Below are 6,300 nucleotides of genomic sequence, written 5' to 3'. Positions count from 1 at the left end.
TATTCTCCCTATCCTGTCCACAAGCAAAAACAGTTCCCTGCCCTCCAGGGCTTCTCTCTCCCCCAGTTCACCTCTGTGCACCATGCATCTGCTGAGTTCTGTGGTTCAGGTTGTGCAGATTGTTGTGGTAATCCTCAAATCCGTTTTCTAGGTGTGCAGGATGGTTTAGTGTTGATCTGGCTGCATTTCAGGGATGAGAGATGCAAAAAACAAAAACAAAAACAAAAAAAACCCTTCCATGCTGTTCCGCCATCTTGGCCCTGCTGTTTATTTATTTGTGTGTGTGTGTGTGTGTGTGTGTGTGAGAGAGAGAGAGAGAGAGAGAGAGAGAGAGAGAGAGAGAGAGAGCAGGGGAAGGACAGAGAGAGAGGATGACACAGAATCTGAAGAGGACTGCAGGCTCTGAGCTGTCAGGACTGAGCCCTATGCAGGGCTCAAACCCATGAATCACAAGATCATGACCTGAGCCTGTTGGACCCTGAACCAACTGAGCCATCCACACACTCCTCTCCCTCTAATCTGAATGACAGCCTTGCTGGATAAAGAATTTTTGGCTAAATATTTTCCCCATTCATCACATTGAATATTTTCTGCCACTCCCTCCAGCCTGCCAAGTTTCATGGACAGGTCTGCTGTCAATGTTATATGCCTACATTTGTAGGTTAGTGACCTTTTATCCTTAGCTGCTCTCAGAATTCTCTCTTTACATTTGTATTTTGCGCATTTTACTATGATGTGTCATGGTGTTGACCTGTTTTTGTTGATTTTGGGGGGAGTCCTTTGTGCCTCTTGGAACTTGAATGCCTGTTTCCTTCCCCAGATCCATGGAGTTCTCAGCTAAAATTTGTTCAATAAACGTTCTGCCCCTTTATCACACTCTTCTTCTGGGATCCTGTGATACAGATATTCTTTCCCTGGATGCAATCACGGAGTTCCCCAAGTCTCCCTTCATGATCCAATAGTTTCCTTTCCCTCTTCGTTTCAGCTTCCTTATTTTCCACAATTTTTCTTCTATATAACCTATTTTCTCCTCTGCTTCTTCAGTCCTCAGTGTGACTATATCTAGTTGGTTTTGAATCTCAGTTATAGCAATTTTTTTTATTTCAGCCTGACTAGGTTTTAGGTCTTTTATCTGTGTAGAAAATGTTTCAAGCCTTTTTCAAACCTCGCTAGTGTTCTTATTACTACTGTTCTAAATTGTTGTTCAGATATATTGCTTATATCTGTTTTGAGCAAGTCCCTGGCTGTGTTTTCTTCTTGACTTTTCTTTTAGGGAGAATTCCTGTGTGTTGTCATTTTGGCTAGGTTTCTATCTTTCACTTGTTTTGAAAGATTGTTATGTTTCCTGCACCTGAGAATAATGCTATATTAAAAAGGGTTAGCGTTAGGGTTATATATATATCCTGTTCAGGACCTGGCAGTGTAGGAAGTGTTTCTGGTGTATGCTGTGTGCATTCTACTGTTGTGTTTTGGCTGCTCTTTCCCCTGGTCATTCCTCTGCAGAAGTCCTTCTTGCTGGAAGTGGGGAGTGTTTGGAACATTAACTAAGTGTGCTTTGATGGTTGGTTAAAACAGGCCTGAAAAAGAATTTTAAAAGCTTAATGCAGAAAAGAGAGAGAGTGCGAATGAGATTGAGAGAGTAAGAAAAGAAATAAAACATACTCAGTCAAAAAACCGTAAGCCTGATTCTCAAGAAAAACAAAGAAAATAAAGAAAAAAATAAGAAAAAGGGGCGCCTGGGTGGCTCTGTCTGTTGCGTGTCTGACTTGGGCTCTGGTCATAATTTCAGGGTTTGTGAATTCGAACCCCGCATCAGGCTCTGTGCTGACAGCTTGGAGCCTGGAGCCTGCTTCGGACTCTGTGTATCCCTCTCTCTCTGCCCCTCAAACCCACTCGTACTCTGTCTCTGTCAAAAATAAATAAATGTTGAAAAAAATTAAAAAAAAAGAAAAAGAAAGAGAAAAAAAGAAGCTGCTCCAGGAAAAAATAAAAAGAAGACAGAGAGAAAGAAAAAAGGAAAGGAAGGGGAAAAAACAAACAAACAATGAAACAAACAAACAAACAAAAACTATGGGCCAGGTTCCAAAAGAAAAAAAAGGAAAGAAAAAATTATGTAAGCCTGGTTCTATTACTGTCATAATTGCAGGTGATGCTTTTTTTTTTTATTTTTTCAATATATGAAGTTTATTGTCAAATTGGTTTCCATACAACACCTAGTGCTCATCCCAAACGGTGCCCTTCTCAATATCCATCATCCACCCTCCCCTCCCTCCCACCCCCCATCAACCCTCAGTATGTTCTCAGTTTTTAAGAATCTCTTATGCTTTGGCTCTCTTCCACTCTAAACTCTTTTTTTTTCCTTACCCTCCCCCATGGGTTTCTGTTAAGTTTCTCAGGATCCACATAAGAGTGAAAACATATGGTATCGTATCTGTCTTTCTCTGTATGGCTTATTTCACTTAGCATCACACTCTCCAGTTCCATCCACGTTGCTACAAAGGGCCATATTTCATTCTTTCTCATTGCCACGTAGTACTCCATTGTGTATATAAACCACAATTTCTTTATCCATTCATCAGTTGATGGACATTTAGGCTCTTTCCATAATTTGGCTATTGTTGAGAGTGCTACTATAAACATTGGGGTACAAGTGCCCCTATGCATCAGCACTCCTGTATCCCTTGGGTAAATTCCTAGCAGTGCTATTGCTGGGTCATAGGGAAGGTCTATTTTTAATTTTTTGAGGAACCTCCACACTGTTTTCCAGAGTGGCTGCACCAATTTGCATTCCCACCAACAGTGCAAGAGGGTTCCCGTTTCTCCACATCCTCTCCAGCATCTATAGTCTCCTGATTTGTTCATTTTGGCCACTCTGACTGGCGTGAGGTGATATCTGAGTGTGGTTTTGATTTGTATTTCCCTGATGATAAGGAGCGACGTTGAACACCTTTTCATGTGCCTGTTGGTCATCTGGATGTCGTCTTTAGAGAAGTGTCTATTCATGTTTTCTGCCCATTTCTTCACTGGGTTATTTGTTTTTCAGGTGTGGAGTTTGGTGAGCTCTTTATAGATTTTGGATGCTAGCCCTTTGTCCGATATGTCATTTGCAAATATCTTTTCCCATTCCGTTGGTTGCCTTTTAGTTTTGTTGGTTGTTTCCTTTGCTGTGCAGAAGCTTTTTATCTTCATAAGGTCCCAGTAATTCACTTTTGCTTTTAATTCCCTTGCCTTTGGGGATGTGTCGAGTAAGAGATTGCTACGGCTGAGGTCAGAGAGGTCTTTTCCTGCTTTCTCCTCTAAGGTTTTGATGGTTCCCTGTCTCACATTCAGGTCCTTTATCCATTTTGAGTTTATTTTTGTGAATGGTGTGAGAAAGTGGTCTAGTTTCAACCTTCTGCATGTTGCTGTCCAGTTCTCCCAGCACCATTTGTTAAAGAGACTGTCTTTTTTCCATTGAATGTTCTTTCCTGCTTTGTCAAAGATGAGCTGGCCATACTTTTGTGGGTCTAGTTCTGGGGTTTCTATTCTATTCCATTGGTCTATGTGTCTGTTTTTGTGCCAATACCATGCTGTCTTGATTATTACAGCTTTGTAGTAGAGGCTAAAGTCTGGGATTGTGATGTCTTCTTCTTCAAAATTACTTTGGCTATTCGGGGTCTTTTGTGGTTCCATACAAATTTTAGGATTGCTTGTTCTAGCTTTGAGAAGAATGCTGGTGCAATTTTGATTGGGATTGCATTGAAAGTGTAGATACCTTTGGGTAGTATTGACATGTTAACACAAATTTATTCTTCCAATGCATGAGCACAGAATGTTTTTCCATTTCTTTTGTCTTCTTCAATTTCCTTCATAAGCTTTCTATAATTTTCAGCATACATATATTTTACATCTTTGGTTAGGTTTATTCCTAGGTATTTTATGCTTCTTGGTGCAGTTGTGAATGGGATCAGTTTCTTTATTTTCTTTCTGTTGTTTAATTATTAGTGTATAAGAATGCAACTGATTTCTGTACATTGATCTTTTATCCTCCAACTTTGCTGAATTCATGTATCAGTTCTAGCAGACTTTTGGTGGAGTCTATTGGGTTTTCCATGTATAATATCAAGTCATCTGCAAAAAGTGAAAGCTTGACTTCATCTTTGCCAATTTGGATGCCTTTGATTTCCTTTTGTTGTCTGATTGCTGATGCTAGCACTTCCAACACTGTTAAACAACAGTGGTGAGAGTGGACATCCCTGTCGTGTTCCTGATCTCAGGGAAAAAGCTCTCAGTTTTTCCCATTGAGGATGATGTTAGCTGTGGGCTTTTCATAAATGGCTTTTATGATGTTTAAGTATGTTCCTTCTATCCCGACTTTCTGAAGGGTTTTTATTAAGAAAGTGTGCTGAATTTTGTCAAATGCCTTTTCTGCATTGATTGACAGGATCATATGGTTCTTCTCTTTTCTTTTATTAATGTGATGTATCACGTTGATAGATTTGTGAATGTTGAACCAGCCCTGCATCCCAGGAATGAATCCCACTTGATCATGGTGAATAATTCTTTTTATATGCTGTTGAATTCGATTTGCTAGTATCTTATTGAGAATGTTTGCATCCATATTAATCAGGGATATTGGCCTGTAGTTCTCTTTTTTTACTGGGTCTCTGTCTGGTTTAGGAATCAAAGTAATACTGGCTTCATAGAATGAGTCTCGAAGTTTTCCTTCCCTTTCTATTTTTTGGAATAGCTTGAGAAGGATAGGTATTATCTCTGCTTTAAATGTCTGGTAGAACTCCCCAGGGAAGCCATGTGGTCCAGGACTCTTATTTGTTGGGAGATTTTTTATGACTGATTCAATTTCTTCACTGGGTATGGGTCTGTTCAAGCTTTCTATTTCCTCCTGATTGAGTTTTGGAAGAGTGTGGGTGTTTAGGAATTTGTCCATTTATTCCAGGTTGTCCAGTTTGTTGGCATATAATTTTTCATAGTATTCCCTGATAATTGCTTGTATCTGAGGGATTAGTTGTAATAATTCCATTTTCATTCATGATTTTATCTATTTGGGTCCTCTCCCTTTTCTTTTTGAGAAGCCTGGCTAGAGGTTTGTCAATTTTGTTTATTTTCTCAAAAAACCAACTCTTGGTTTCGTTGATCTGCTCTACAGTTTTTTTAGATTCTATATTGCTTATTTCTGCTCTGATCTTTATGATTTCTCTTCTTCTGCTGGATTTAGGCTGTCTTTGCTTTTCTGCTTCTATTTCCTTTAGGTGTGCTGTTAGATTTTGTATTTGGGATTTTTCTTGTTTCTTGAGTTAGGCCTGGATTGCTATGTATTTTCCTCTCAGGACTGCCTTTGCTGCATCCCAAAGCGTTTGGATTGTTGTAGTTTCATTTTCATTTGTTTCCATATATTTTTAAATTTCTTCTCTAATTGCCTGGTTGACCCATTCATTCTTTAGTAGGGTGTTCTTTAACCCCCATGCTTTTGGAGGTTTTCCAGACTTTTTCCTGTGGTTGATTTCAAGCTTCATAGCATTGTGGTCTGAAAGTATGCATGGTATGATTTCAATTCTTGTATACTTATGAAGGGCTGTTTTGTGACCCAGTATGTGATCTATCTTGGAGAATGTTCCATGTGCACTCGAGAAGAAAGTATATTCTGTTGCTTTGGGATGCAGAGTTCTAAATATATCTGTCAAGTCCATCTGATCCAGTGTATCATTCAGGGCCCTTGTTTCTTTATTGACCGTGTGTCTAGATGATCTATCCATTTCTGTAAAAGTCCCCTGCAATTACCACATTCTTATCAATATGGTTGCTTATGTTTGTGAGTAATTGTTTTATATATTTGGGGGCTCCTGTATTTGGCGCGTAGACATTTATAATTGTTAGCTCTTCCTGATGGATAGACCCTGTGATTATTATATAATGCCCTTCTTCATCTCTTGTTACAGCCTTTAATTTAAAGTCTAGTTTGTCTGATATAAGTTAGGCTACTCCAGCTTTCTTTTGACTTCCAGTGGCATGATAGATAGTTCTCCATCCCCTCACTCTCAAACTGAAGGTGTCCTCAGGTCTAAAATGAGTCTCTTGTAGACAGCAAATAGATGGGTCTTGTTTTTTTTATCCATTCTGATACCCTATGGCTTTTGGTTGGTGCATTTTGTCCACTTACATTCAGTGTTATTATAGAAAGATATGGGTTTAGAGTCATTGTGATGTCCGTAGGTTTCATGCTTGTAGCTTGCATCTCTGGTACTTTGTCTCACAGGATCCCCCTTAGGATCTCTTGTAGGGCTGGTTTCGTGGTGACAAATT

This window comes from Panthera pardus, unplaced genomic scaffold, assembly GCF_024362965.1.
Source record: "Panthera pardus isolate Hobbes unplaced genomic scaffold, ASM2436296v1 HiC_scaffold_17, whole genome shotgun sequence".
Lineage (NCBI taxonomy): Eukaryota > Metazoa > Chordata > Mammalia > Carnivora > Felidae > Panthera > Panthera pardus.
Note: the sequence above shows the minus strand (reverse complement) of the source record.